This window comes from Macaca mulatta, chromosome 3 (assembly GCF_049350105.2).
Source record: "Macaca mulatta isolate MMU2019108-1 chromosome 3, T2T-MMU8v2.0, whole genome shotgun sequence".
Classification (NCBI taxonomy): domain Eukaryota; kingdom Metazoa; phylum Chordata; class Mammalia; order Primates; family Cercopithecidae; genus Macaca; species Macaca mulatta.
In genome coordinates this window covers 153,837,431-153,852,876 of record NC_133408.1, presented here as the reverse complement: position 1 = coordinate 153,852,876, position 15,446 = coordinate 153,837,431, and the positions used below count along the sequence as shown (strand labels likewise).

At 34.2% G+C, this 15,446-nt stretch overlaps 1 protein-coding gene across 30 annotated transcripts in view; it reads right to left on the bottom strand.

Moving 5' to 3' along the window:
* The window catches only part of FOXP2 (forkhead box P2), a 591,074-nt gene that overhangs the window by 392,824 nt on the left and 182,804 nt on the right, over window positions 1–15,446 (bottom strand). For 19 of the 30 annotated variants that reach the window (XM_077994469.1, XM_077994474.1, XM_077994477.1 and 16 more), the window contains exon 3: window positions 1,199–1,289. The gene's annotated coding sequence lies outside the window, so the exon portion shown is untranslated. Of the gene's footprint in view, window positions 1–1,198; window positions 1,290–3,958; window positions 4,011–15,446 lie in introns of all 30 variants that reach the window. The other 11 variants (XM_077994471.1, XM_077994476.1, XM_077994479.1 and 8 more) reach the window with 1 other exon arrangement.

Sequence of the window (15,446 nt, the reverse complement as noted above, 5' to 3'; positions counted from 1 at the left end):
CTCCACTTACCAAATAATAATAATGTCAGCCTTACTTACATCATAAATTAAGAGTAAAATGAAGTAAAAGGTTGCCAAAGTGCTTTGAAAATCTTAAATGCTAGATGAATGTGGGATCATTTTAATGTGTATCTGGTAAAATAATAAAACTGGTAAGAAATGAACCAAAAAACAATCCACAGGCCAAACAGAAGGTAAAATACCTGGGAAATATTTAACTGTGTAACTAAAGAACATTGACAAAAATCTCTCTGAGAAATTATGGAGTGTGTCTTGAGAGAGGTGTAGAAATTGGTAGAGAAATTTAGGTAGAAAGTGAAGGTCCTGAGGCCTATGCTATGCCCATGGTGAAATTCTTAATAAAGAATTCTGAAGAAGCTCGGGCATTTTGGTTTCCCTCTCTCTTGAGGTAAAGATTGGGGAAAGAAATGATATAAACTACTAAGAAGCTTTGAAATACAAACTCTGCCAAAAATTGCTTTTAGGTTTCCTTTAAAATTATATTATTCTAAATTTGGATATTCATGACAAACTGTTTGATTGGCATTACTGTTTAACAGTGAAACTGAAAATCCAATTTTACATAAATATTACATATTGAGAACCTTTATATGTTAACATTGTAAATATCAAGGAAAACTATCACGAGATTTAAAGATACGTGATATTATAAAAGAAAACAAATCTTTCAAAATAGCTGACTGGATCTCAATTATATTAGAAAAATCAAATTTTCTAGAAAAAAAAATTATACTGGTATATTATTCTCATTATTTCCTCAATACTTCAGATCCCCCCAAAACTTCAATATCAAATGAACTTTTAAAAAATACTGAAAAGACCAGCATAATAAAAGGCAAGCACAATGGTAACAAGATTCTCCAAGTGCTTTTCTTGCCTAATAACTTACTTTTAATATTTCAAGCCAAATTCATATTCCCCATAAGTGTATGCTGGTTTTAAAAAGTGATACCACGTTTAATAGAAAGACAGCAGCAAGTAGTGAAATGGGAACTTCCATAGCAGTGATAAATATTTCTACTGCCATACTTAACATGTCTCAATAGCCCGCTGACAACTTCTTCTTAACATTTGGGCAAAAATATTTAACCAAAAAAACTAAAGAGTAAAATCAACATCAGAAAGCTAAAAACAAGCACAATGAGCAAATGACAATTTTTACCAAAAGGACACTTACCTGTTTCTTCCAGATCTTCCACAAGACTTTCGAATCAACCTTGAAACGGAGTCCTAGGAAAATTCAATCCCAGCATCACATTAGAGTAGACCTGTTAATAGAGACAAATAATTTTCACTGCTTAGAAAATTAAATTTAAATTTACATCACAATTAGTGCAGTGACTTCAAAGAACACAAAACATATTCATCCTTGAAAAGAAAAATTGTTAATGTTCACATGCATTACTTTATGAATATTCAAATATGCATAAAAATGCTTTTTCTACATTTTGATTTAGAGAATTTTCAAGACATTGGTACAAAGCAAAGGCCACGGAGACAGCATAAGATGCACTTCCAAGAGATAGAGATTTTGTTTCCCACTCTTTCACTGATTTGGCAAGTTTAAACTTTTCAGTGATTAAATTTTATAATTTAGAAAAAATTATTTGTGTCTCCAATTTCTTAACTGAAAACATGACTGACTTCAATTGCCTCTTCAACACATACTTAATGAGCTTTGTAAGATTTTCCACAATTAACAAATTGGTAGTAAGCATTTACTCCTCATAACCACAATGTAAGGATCATTATTTAAATGCTTACTTAAGTTTGTATTTCCCAGATCCGTTTCCGATTCAACTACTCTTTTTTACTAGTTTCTTCTTTCTTTAATCTGACAGATTTAGCTCACACCTTTCTTAGACTAAAATGCGTTAAGTGTACTGAAGGTCCACTAAAATTATAGAACTTAGTACTATATAGATCAGGCTCGTCCAACTCGTGGCCAGGACGGCTTTGAATGCAGCCCAACACAAATTTGTAAACTTTCTTAAAACATTATAAGGTTTTTGCATTTTTTTTTTTTTTTTTTTTTTTTTTTTTTTTTTTTTTTAGTTCATCGGCTATCGTTAGTGTTAGTATATTTTATGTGTGGCCCAAGACAATTCTTCTTCTTCCATTGTGGCCCAGGGAAGCCAAAAGATTGGATACCTCTGTTATAGATAGTAAATGGGTTTTGACTCACACAACACTCTGACTGATTGGTAGTGACTAAATGGAGAGCTGTATGGAGACTAAATCTGAGTCTGCAGCAGGAAGTTCTATCTTCAGTCAGCAATGTCTGCCATAGGCATTGAAAAGGATGACAGGCATCACTTGCCATCTATGTTGAACATTTAGACATTTCACTAATTGTATTGAAATCATTTCCAAATGCTTTTGAGCTAAAGAACCCTTTCTTGCAATAAAACCTCAGTGCAGGGCCAATTAATAATAATGTATTCTGGTTGAATCACAGCTCCAAATATCAGTGCCACCATTACTCCCTTCCTTGGGTATTTTTGGTGTTTCACAAAGCATTAAGTATTCTACAGAGCATAATGTGAAACCACTGTTTAGTGAATTATCAGTATTAAGGTAACTCAAAATCATAAACATTAAGGTAATTTGAACTCCTGTTCTTCATATTCCTTATATTCTTTCTCTATTGGTTCCGTTGTCCACATTTCTCTTAACAATAAAATTTTCTACTTAGCAGGCCACACTCTTGGCTTTCTTTGTGTTAATTTTTCTTCCATAATTATATTCTGCCTAATATATGCCACCAAAAGAAGTGGATTTCTTTAGTATTAGTCTAAATTATTTTATACTTTTATATTGACTTATTTTCCCTTGCCCATATTCATAGGGAAATTTCTCCAACTTTTTCTCAATCAGTCTATAAATTCTAGACTTTAAAAAGAAAATCCACAAACCCATTTTTAAACCCATTTTTAAACCCATTTAAAAGCATACACTATAAAAGGTCTATTAATATCAAAGTAAAATTCAAAAATGAAGGGCAAAGAGAGAAAACCTACTCTATAAAGTATTAACATGTACTACAAAGCTGGGTACAGCTACAGGCACATAGAGTTCAGAAATAAACCCATATATATATGGGCATATATATATATATATATATATATATATATATATATATATATATATAAAACAGCTCATATATACGTGACAGCGTTATATATAACATTGCAAAGTAAAAGAAAATACTGGTGTTGGCTTACTGTATAGAGCAAAAACTGATCTAAGAATTGGGCAGAAAGTAAAGGGGACACCTTATCACACCATATAGAAATCTGAATTCCCGAGAGATTAAAGAATTGAATGTAAACTTTACCTTTTCAAAATTATTAAGAAAAAAAATTTGGCAACTATTTTTGAGACACAGATGTAAAAAGCTTTCTGAAACATGGCCTAAAAAGCATAAATCATAAGGCATAAATTGATTTTTCTTAAAAAATGAAAAATTTCAGTTAAGGATACCATAGATAATATCATAGGTAAACTGAGAGAACACCTAAAACCAATGAGGAATTAATATTGGTTAACATATACTTATATATTCAGAGGAAACCAATAGAAAAATGAGCAAAGAACCTTGAAAAGGAAGTGTTCAGAAGGAGAAGCCCAAACTGTTTAAAACTCATAAAATCCCTAGTAATCAGGAAGATACAAATTAAAAAACCAATGAGATACCACTTTATGTCATCAGAAGAGTATGAATTTGAATGCTGAATTCTGCGCAGTGTTGGTAAGATTATAGAAAGACGGGAACTCTTGTTTACTGCTAACAAAAGCATAAATTATGAAGTTATTCTTTAAAGCAATTTGGAAGACCTAACATGTCTATGTTCTTTGTGCTCTCAAAGCACCCTGTGGGCACCCCTACTGTAAAATATATTAGGTTAAATCTCATTTCATGTTCTTGTTTACATACCTTTCTCTCCCACAAGCTTCTCCATTTTCTTTACTCAAAACTCCTGTTGAAACTGATAAATGAAGAAATAGCAATAAGCATATTATTTAGGTAATAGAAGTAAATACCAGAAGTACACTGCCACTGTGTAGCTGAAGTGAGAAAATACAAGGCAGAGGGCTGCTATTTTTCATTTTAATAATCCCTACATTCCATTTGATTTTTTAACTCTATGTCTGGATTTCTTGAAGAAAGTCAAATACAAAAAAAAAAAAACAAAAACGAATTTTATTATTTATTTTTTAAACTTCCATTTTAACTTCAGGGGTACATGTGCAGGTAATCTCATGCCACAGGGATTTCTTATACAGACTATTTTGTCACCCAGGTATTAAGCCTAGTACACGTTAGTTATTTTTTCTAATCCTCCCCCTCCTCCCACCCTCAACCCTTTGGTAGACTGCAGTATCTGTTGTTCCCCTTTATGTGTCTATGTGTTCTCATCATTTAACTCCCACTTGTAAGTGTAAATATGCAGTATTTGCTTTTCTGTTCCTGCATTAGTTTGCTAAAGATAATGGCCTCCAGCTCCATCCATGTTCCTGCAAAGGATATCACCTCATTTCTTTTTATGACTGCATAGTAGTCCATGGTCTATCATTGATGACCATTTAGGTTGACTCCATGTTTTGCTCTTGTGAATAGTGCTACAAGGAACATATGTGTGCATGTTTCTTTATGATAGAACAATTTATATTCCTTTGGGTATATACCCAGTAACAGGATTGCTGTGTTGAAGGGTAGTTCTGTTTCTAGATCTTTACAGAATAGCCACAGTTTTCTGTAATGGTTGAACTGATTTATACTTCCACCAACAATGTATAAGCATTCCTTTTTCTCCATAGCACAGATTACTGTGAACAGTGATCATAATAATCAGAACCAAATGTTCACTTAATGATATATAGAAAACTCTTATTTTAGGAACCTAAAGCCATAAAAAGCAAATAAGATAATTTGAAGGAGACAGAACCTGAGCTAGAGAGGCTAACTAGAGTTCTCTTATATACACATATTCACACGCATTATTTGTTGCCAAATATGTCAGACACTGTCCTGATTCTGGGTTAAATTCACAACTCTGCTCTTATGGAATATGCAATATGATTAGGAATATGTAAGGGATGGGTTTTTTTTTAACAATGTGCTGAGAGACACGGTATATACAGGAGCAGCACCCAGTTGACGCTTAGGCAGTCAAAGAGATCTGCCTGAGTGAAAGGACCCATGTGCCATTCATGTATAGAAACATTCTTTTTTCTAATTTTTTCTAGCCTTTTAAATTGAATTACAAATTTGTTTGAGGTATGCTGTGGTAGGCAGAAGAACATCACTCAGACATTCCCAGACAGTCTGACCTGTCTTCTGTAAGGACCTATATTAGATAAAGTGAATAATTAGTAGAAGATTTATGTTTTTTATGTGTTTTGTTTTGTTTTGCTCTTCTTTTTAGATAAGGTCTTGCTCAGTCACCAAGGTTAGAGTGCAGTGGTGTGACTATAGCTCACTGCAGTCTCCAACTCCCGGGCTCAAGCTATCCTCCGACCTCAGCCCCCACCAGTAGCTGGGACTCCAATTTTTTCACTTTTTGTAGAGTCAGAGTCTTCCTATGTTGCCCAAGCTGCTTTCGAACTCCTGGGGTCAAGCAATCCTCTCACATTAGCCTCCCAGAGTGCTGGGATTGCAGGCATGAGCCAACTACGCCCAGCCTAAGTGATTTAGTATTGTTTAAATATTTTTTTCTAGTAATTTATTGATAGAAAAGAGATTTAGTCTTCTAATCAGCTACTTGGAACTCTTTGTTAATATTTTCTACTCTATTGTCTTCTAAGTAATAAAAATGAAGATGCATCCTAAAAGAAATGCTATTATTTAATTGTTTTCTAAATGAAAAGGAAAACATTACATCATATAAAGCATAAGGATAAAACAATATCTTTTGAATTTTACTGCTGAATATTATAACACAAAATCCTTAGCCTGGTGAATTTCATGATTTGGAATAAAATATTATAAATATGGAGTAAAGAAATAAATAAAATACATGTGTTATATAGGTCCTGATGTGTAACTGATGTTCAACAGAAAAATTATACTAACATTTTAAATACTGTTTTAATATTATATAGCACATGGCTTCCTGAATAATGGTGAGAACTATAGATTATTTTGTTTTCTCAAAACAGGATTGTTAACTATAGCCAAACAAAAGAAAGTAGATAATTGTTGATTGGCTATGAAGGCTGATATTATAACCAACATTTCAGTGAACAGAAAATGAATAACCAAATTCTGGCAAGGCAACAAACTTTTAATTCACAAATTAATAACAAATTTAACTGCTTGGTAATGCTGATATATGCTAAAGGAATTTTAAGAAAGTAATCACAGGCTTCTGAGGAATATGGTAAGATTTCTCAGGAGGCAGCAGTGCCTACATTATTCCTACCAAAATTTACAAAGGGTTCAGAAGGCACTGCGTAGCAGGCATTTTCTTTTTTGCATTAGCATGAGAGAAACATCATATTACTATAATTTGCACAGATGTTGCAAACAGAAAAAAAAATAAAATGTTTAAAAGCTACTGCTGCAAAGGCTAAATACTATAAAACTACCACCAGAGATACAGAGTGCCCACTATAATTAGCATCCCACTTTGATTAAAGCAGTTTGAACTCCACAAGAACATGGATGGTTGTTTGTTTAATTCATTTATTAATCCTATGAACCTAGAATACTCCCTGGCACACAGTAGGCACACAATAAATATTTGTTGAATTAATGTATTAATCTGTAGACTAATAAACATAGAACTAGACAGGCATGGGAATTTAAAAATGAAATTTTAGGTAGAATAGATAGTAAGATATAAACCAGGATAGAGATATTATCCTCAAGTAATCCTAGTTCAAAATTTAATTCAGTGATTGTTCAAAGGAGGAAATAAAGGAATGCTCTGTCCCACTGCCTTAATTTAATGTGGAGCAAACTCAATTCTATTTTGGAACTTCAAAAACACATTACTGAGGTCATACATTTTGGAGTATATTTATATATGGAATACTGATTTGAAAGTTCAAAAACTACTGATTTAACCTATACCTTAATGAAACATAATTTGTAGTTTTGATAGTTAATACTAGAACTCCACTGTAGTGAAGACTGCATTTGATACAAAGCTATGATGCAGATCTAAACATATGCACATAAATACTAATTATAGTTAATCTACAACAGATTTATTCCGTGAGTTTCTCAAATTATCCTTCTAATATCTTTGTAGAGTACTCAGGTAAAAGGAGATTCTTGAAAATTGCTAACAATAGGTACTTTAATTACCATTGAGAACTTAAATTTGCTCTCTTTGAGCCACACTGAGTGAAACATGTAAGCATTACCTGTACAGGGCGGGGACTATGTAAGCTTTATTCTTGCCTGACTGATCTACCCCTCAGTTAACAGTACCTGGATCTAAGAAACTGGAGCCAATGATCCTTCGAGGCTCTACCACATCCTAATAAATCCATTAAGAAGATACATTCACAGAAATAGAGCTGAAATAAAACTTCACCTTGGAAACAATTGGAGCCACAATGAAAATTAACCCTGCTGACATTATGAATACAGTTCAAAACATATTTATTCAAGAATAGGATAATTTTGTTTTCAGTTGTTTTTTATATTTATAAATTTCTTTCTAGCTTTAAGTTAGAAATACTTAAATATATGTATTTTATTGGCAGATAATGTTCTGTCAGATAATGTAAAATCAAAAATTAAACAATAAGCATGCTAGTAACAGTAATAGTAAAATGGAAGTTAGCAGGCAATCATCAAAGGAAAGTATAATGTTGGCACAGTTAGTTGTAGGTTTCTGCCTTCTTGAATTTTACTCAGAGCAAAAGTAAGAGCTCCCTCATGGAACTGTTTAAAAATGCAATATCATATTTACACAAAACAGGTAAAAATACTTTAAAATCAAATTTCAGGCCAGGCGTGGTGGCTCATGTCTGTAATCCCAGCACTTTGGGAGGCCAAGGAGGGTGGATCACTTGAGGTCAGGAATTTGAGACCAGCCTGGTCAAAATGATGAAACTCCATCTCTACTAAAAATACAAAAATTAGCCGCGCATGGTTGCAGTACTTGGGAGGCTAAGGCATGAGCCTCATTGCTTAAACCCGGGAGGGGGAGGTTGCAGTGAGCCGAGATTGTGCCACTGCACTCCAGTCTGGGTGACACAGTGAGACTCCATCTCAAAAAAAAAAAAAAAAAAGAAAAAGAAAAAAAAATTCAAATTGCATTAAAAGCCTTTTTCACCTTCAGTCATTGTAATTACTAAACATCTGTTATGTACCAAGTTTATGATCTGCTAGAGATAGAGAGATAAAAGACACTCTAAGTGTTGACTATGTTTAAGGACAGGTTAAACATGTAGTAAGCATGCTTTTAAGAGAATGATATTCTCCAAGGATAAGGATAGATCATAAGTTAAAATGTGATATCATATAAGCAAAAGTAAGGACAGGATAATACCAACTATAACAGCAGTTTGTCCTCGCAAAATAATAATTATTTTTGAGGCAGGTAGAGAAAGTGACATACTTGTCTGAATCACAACCTAATACCCCTCTGAATTTCTCATGAGGTAATCAAAAGAATAAGTATTATATTCTAATCGCCGAAGACTTTTAAGTATATTTAAATTTTTATCTACTTTTTATAAAATATTACTGGCAATAAAATACTTCTGATGACATTTAAACTTAGAAAAAGGCTTCTGTAGTGAATGTATCTCACTTTTCATAGAACAGAGTATAGCTTTTATAAAAAATTTTCATGCTAACTAGAACTGTTTGTTAAAATAATTATGGTAATTATTTGAATTAGAGCTATTAAAGTCACATAAACCATAAACATATAAATATACACTACCAAGATGAGTGAAGAATAATACATGTCTAAAATAACAGAAATACTGTTTGGTATTTCCAATATGCTGTGGGACAGAAAAAAATCACAGTGTTCTTGACACTGTCACTAAAAGAGTAAAATATGAAAAACTGGAAAGAGGAAAAGAATTTCAGACAATAAAATTAAAGTATGAATTCTGATTCAAAGGTAAAAAAATATATAATCCTAAGTAATAGGTTAAACACAATCTCCTAGGTTAGAACAGATTGGAGTTAATTCATTCTACGGTGGCATGTGCTCAGTTGGGGGCTCAAAAACTACACCAGTAAGTCAAGAGAATTTCTTCAAAAACCACCTAAGTTTTTATTGTGTTTTTTGTTTGTTTGTTTGTTTTTTGCCTGAGAGTCTGGTAAGACTAAATTAGAAAAAAACAGCAAAGAAAAATTCAGAAATGCTACTAGTAGAATTGCTAAAGAAGGTTTAAATAGACTCAGATTATACAGAATGGTCTCATTTAGTTTTAAATACTTCATTGCAGTAAGATGCCTAAGCCTTAAAAAAAATGCATCATATTTAAAGATGCTTCATGGATTTATTTTATTCTCTTACTCACCCCTTCCTGCCTCTGATTTTCCTTCCTTTCTGTCTTATATAAGAAAACAGGTAAGCTCATCACCCCTTCTATGCTAAGTAACAATGCTTTTTTTTTTTTTAACTAATATAACAAGTTTAAGACATAAGCATTTATGATCATCAAAACAATTCACTGGATTATATTTTTTTTCATTTCCCTCTCTTACTTCATTGACAAGAAGGTCTCATTTTCAGCAAAATAACAGAGTGATCAAATGTGTAAACATGGCTTATAGAAGCAAGTGTGCATTAACATGGATGGAAATGACTATGCAGCCACTTTCCTGCTGCTAGAGATGCTCTATCCATCTCTTGTCAAACCAGAGGAAATGTGGCACAGATAGTCTAGATCAATAAAACTCCAACCTCAGAGAAAGTATTTCAAAGTATGTAAAAAAAAATAGGATATTGGGAGTTGCTGGATTTCCTAATCATCTGAGGAATAAATAACCACAACTATATAAGGACTCTGACAATTCTGAATGACTTCAGATTTTCATGTTCTATCACTTGTTGAACAATCCCAATTCCAGATACTTTCTTTTTTTTTTTTTTTTTTAATTCCAGATCCTTTCTTTGTGAAGTCTGTAGTCCTACTCTAATATCAGCTCTCTCAGCTCTACCACAATATAATATATTTACCAGTAAGGAGCATCCTCTACACGTTAATGTTTTGTGATAAAAACGTTTCAAGGGTAACACCAGTATATTATCATCCAGGATACGGTATTTGTTTCAAAAATTCTGAATTAATATTAAAGCAATTTAAATTTATGAAACTCTGATTTCCTGCCTATCCACAGCTTTTAATCAACAAATCAACACGTCCATTTTCTTGAATTAAAAGTTCTACCAACACCGAGGTACCTCCACCTTCTATCCTAATCTGCCCATATAACCCAGAATTTCTTTTTCATAAAATATAAGCTCCTGATTGCAACTTGAGCTGGGCAGTGTGCTGAGCAGAGCTGTAAAAAAAAAAAAAAAAAAAAAAAAAATCACTGGCATTGGCATACGCTAGGTCAGGCACTGAATTTTCTCCTGAGGTCTATTTAACTTCAGCAAAGTAAACGAAGACAGAACATAGGTTCAAAGGAGCTGAGGTTGGGTGAGAAAATATACTCATTTTACAGTACTTGATTTAGAAAATATGCTCATTTCACAATACTGAGTCTTCTGTTCCAATTTTGCTTACTTCACACATTTATATTCATCTGTTTAGAGAAGCTATTGTATACATTTGTTAAAGCAAGACAGGCCAGGCACGGTGGCTCACGCCTGTAATCCTAGCACTTTGGGAAGCCGAGATGGGTTGATCACCTGAGGTTAGGAGTTCAAGACCAGTCTGGCCAACATGGTGAAACTCCATCTTTACTAAAATACAAAAATTAGCCAGGCATGATGGTGGGTACCTGTAATCCCAGCTACTTGGGAGGCTAAGACAGGAGAATCGCTTGAACCAGGGAGACAGTGGTTGCAGTAAGCCGAAATCGTGCCACTGCACTCCAGCCTGGGTGACAGAGTAATACTCCATCTCAAAAAAAAAAGTTAAGCAACACAGGTATATGGCTTATGAAATGAAATGTTTTAACAGACTGTTTGAACTTTCTTACATAATCTCATCTCTAACTCAATAGAAGGATGTATTATAATACAGACAGTCCAAATTTCAGACTGGCATTTTTAATGAAAACATTTTCCTCTCTTTTCTCTTTTTTGTTCTTTCATTAAGAGAAGTGGGTATCCATTTTTAAACAGCTATCGCTTATATTGCTTATTAATTTAATTGTTGAGAATATTTTTTATATCATCATTTGATTCCAGTATCGTACTTTATTATTCTATATCCTGGATGAATTCTCTCTTTTTTTTTTTGAGAGGATCTTGCTCTGTCACCCAGGCTGGAGGGCAGTGACACGATCTCAGCTCACTGCTACCTCCACTCTGCTGTTCAAGTGATTCTCCTGCCTCAGCCCTTCCAGTAGCTGGGATTACAGACACACGCCACCATGCCCAGCTAATTTTTTATTTATTTATTTTTATTTTTAGTAGAGACAAGGTTTCACCATGTTGACCAAGCTGGTCTCGAACTTCTGACCTCAAGTGATCCACCCACCTCGGCCTCTTTCTGTTTTTTTTTTTTTAATCAAATAATAGTTACTTCTTCAGCAACATACAGTATAAAATAAAGCAAATTATCAAGGTCAATAAGTGATAAGATTTATAAACAAAAAAATCACAACAGCATGATTAGTTAGAACTGAAAAAGATTGAAATTACGACTATATTGTTGAAAATTGTACAAAATGTATATTTTTACTCAGATGAGAATCTGTAGGAAGTGACTTGCAAGTAAAGTCAGGTGTTTGGTTTTTTTTTAATGGTCTTTAGCCACTAGACTGTATGCATAGTCCAATATTTATTAAGAATCATGGATGTATAAACACTATGCTAGGAGCTGTCCAGATATCAAACCAAAGACTAACAAGATGCTCTCTAGCTATTCAAAATAGTTAAAGGCATATCCCTGAAACTACGGTGGGCAACCAAAACCCCATTCTCATAGTTTTCTGAATTATCTTAAAGCATTCCTCACTGTATATCAAGTCAAACATGTTAGAAAACGGTTTTTGGGGTACCCTTTTTAAAACCTACAGAAACATTATCAAAAACAAAAATAATAAAATTTACAAACATATTCATTTAGCTAATGAAAATGTTTGTCAATGATTCAACCTTGCTAAACTCATTACCCAATATCAGTCCTTCTTACAAAAACTTTCCTGATGAAGTTATTTGCCAATGGGTTCCAACTGCTAAACACCTACATATCTGGTTTAGGAGCCCCTATGATATAGGAGAAAACTAGTTGATCTCTTTAGGCAATCTTAATGCTGTATCTACCATTTCAGACATTAATTTATCACCTCCACTAAAAATTTTTACTTCCAAAACTTCCATATTATGATTGGATTAATAAAGTTTTATCGAGATGTCGAGATACAGTGTGTTTTTAAAAACATAAGTCGACTTCTGGTTTCTAATTCCACATATAAGGAGCTTGGGAGTCACCACTCCACCCTAACAAGAAGCAAAAAACTGAAAAGGTTGAAAAATCAATTCTTCCAAGATCCATAAAAGAGGTCAGGATGCAGCGCAAACCACTGGCCTCAGGACTAAAGAGGTAGACAATAAAACCAAGGAGACCTGTGATCACCACTATGGGAACCAGTACCTGAACAGGAAAATCTAAGCTGTAATTGATGCCTTGATGGAGTTTCAGTGAGGACAATCCTAAAAGGATAACTCCAGGGGGACCCAGGTATACTCCCCCACCAGCTTGCCCATTATGAATGGATTTTCACAGTAGATATCAAAGAAACATCTCTTCAAGTTTCCAGCAGGGGGAGAGGAAAAAGACCATTTAAAAAATATGCCAGTGGCCAGGTGTGGTGGCTCATACCTATAATTCTAGCACATTAGGAGGCTGAGATGGGTGGATCACCTGTGGTCAGGAGTTTGAGACCAGCTTGGCCAACATGATGAAACCCTGTCTCTGCTAAAAATACAAAATACAAAAATTAGCCAGGCATGGTGGTGGATGCCTGTAATCCCAGCTGCTTGGGAGGCTGAGGCAGAAGAATCCCTTGAACCACGGGGGACGGAGCTTGCAGTGAGCCGAGATCACACCAATTCACTCCAGCCTGGGTGAAAGAGCGAGACTCTGTCTCAAAAAGTAATAAATAAATAACAATAAAAATATGCCAGAGCACTCTGTTCTTCTCAACAAGCCTTGCCCTCAGGAGAGACTAGTTAACCAGAGCCCACCCTGCTGGGATAGTATCATATTATCAAAAACTAACTGACCTGAAGGAAAGGAAATATTCAACTCTAGTCAGCTCTTGCCTTCCACTTAAGAGAAGAAATGCCCCTGTTCCAGCCCAATCTAACCATCCTCTCCCACGTAAGGGGGGTGGGGGGGGAAGAAAACTGAAAAACACTTGTGAAGTTCACAATCAAAAGTCATAAGCTCACTAAAAGACTGAAGACTAATCCTAGAACTATAGAATGCTTTCTATCTTCCCAAACCTCACCATCACATTACTAAAGGCCCATTTATAGCAGTTTCTTTTGCCAAGTACATCATGTCCAGCTATCAAGAAAACATTACGAGGTATATCAAAAGGCAAAAGTCATAATTTGAAGGGACATCTGAACCAGACATGGCAAGCATATTGGAATTATCAGACCAGGAATGTAAAACAACTATTATGAAAATTATGGTTAATGTGCTAAGAGCTCTAATGGATAAAGAAGACAGTATCCAATAACAGATGGGCAACAGAAGCAAAGAGATGGAACTCCTAGGAAAGAACAACAACAATAACAAAAAAACAAACAAAAACAAAACTAGAGATTTAAAAAACTGCTATAACAGAAACGAAGGCTTACTAGTAGACAGGATACAACTTATTGGTAAACTGGATGCAGCTGAGGACAGAAGTGCTACACTTGAGGATAGCTCAGTAGACACCTCTAACTAAAAAGCAAAGAGAATAAAGATTGAAAAATCAAAACAGAATACTTAAGAACTGTGGGAAAACTACACAATGTCTAATATACACGTAATGGGAATACAAAAGGAGAACAAAGAGGGAAAGAAACAGAATACATACTTTACATAATAATGACAGAATTCCCTCAAAATATTGTCAAACACTAACCCACAGATCCAGAAAACTCAGAGAGCACCAATTAGAATAAACGTCAAAAAAACTACACCTATGTTTATAATTCTCAAACTACAGATAATCAAAGAAAAAGATTTTTTAAAGTCCTGAAAAAATAAAGAGGACCTTACCTATACAGAAACAAAGATAAGAATTACATCTAATTTCTGTCTCAGAAGCCATGCAAGCAAGGAGAGAGAATAGAATGAAATATTTAAAGTGTTGAGAGGGGCCAAGCACAGTGGCCTGCAATCCCATCACTTTGTGAGGCTGAGGGGGGTGGACTGCTTGAGCCTAGGAGTTCCAGACCAGCCTGGGTAACATGGTGAAACCTCATCTGTACAAAAAAAAAAAAAAAAAACTAGTCGGGCATGGTGGTGCACGCCTGCAGTCCCAGTTCAGCTACCTGGGTGGCCTTGAGCCAAGATTGTGCCACTGCACTTCAGCCCAGACAACAGAGTGAGATTCTGCCAAAAAAAAAAAAAAAGTTCTGAGAGGTTAAAAAAGACCAATCCAGAATTCTGTACCCTGTGAAGCTATCCTTCAAAAGTGAAGGAAAAATAAAGACTTTATAAGACAAAAAAAAACGAAAAAATAAAGACTTTATAAGACAAACAAAAAAATTGTTTCCAGTAGACCTGCCTTGCAAGAAATGTTAAATTTTTTAGCTAGAAGGACAATAACATGGGTCAGAAACTCAGATTTACATAAAGAAAGCAAGAGGATAATAGAAGGAATAAGAGAAGGTAAAATTAAAACTTTTATTTTTCTTATGCTTAATTGATCTAACATATAACAGTTTGTTCAAAATAATCTCAACGTACATATCATATGTATATATTATGTGAATATATGCTTATGCATGCTTATATATAAGCAAATTGAATGACAGTAGTAATACAAAGAATGGAAGAGGTGAATTACGGTTGTTTTCATAAGGTACTCACACTACCCATGAAGTGGTGTAGTTATTTGAAAGTGGACTTAGATTAGTTGTAAATCTATATTGCAAACTATGGGACAATAATACAAAGAAAAAAATCTTCAAAATCACAAAACGCAGGAAAAAAATGGAAGAAAAATAGGAACAAAGAACAAGGGCAACAAATAGAAAACTGCAACAAATACAGTAGATATTACTTCAACAGAACATCAATGGTCTGAATGTACCAAG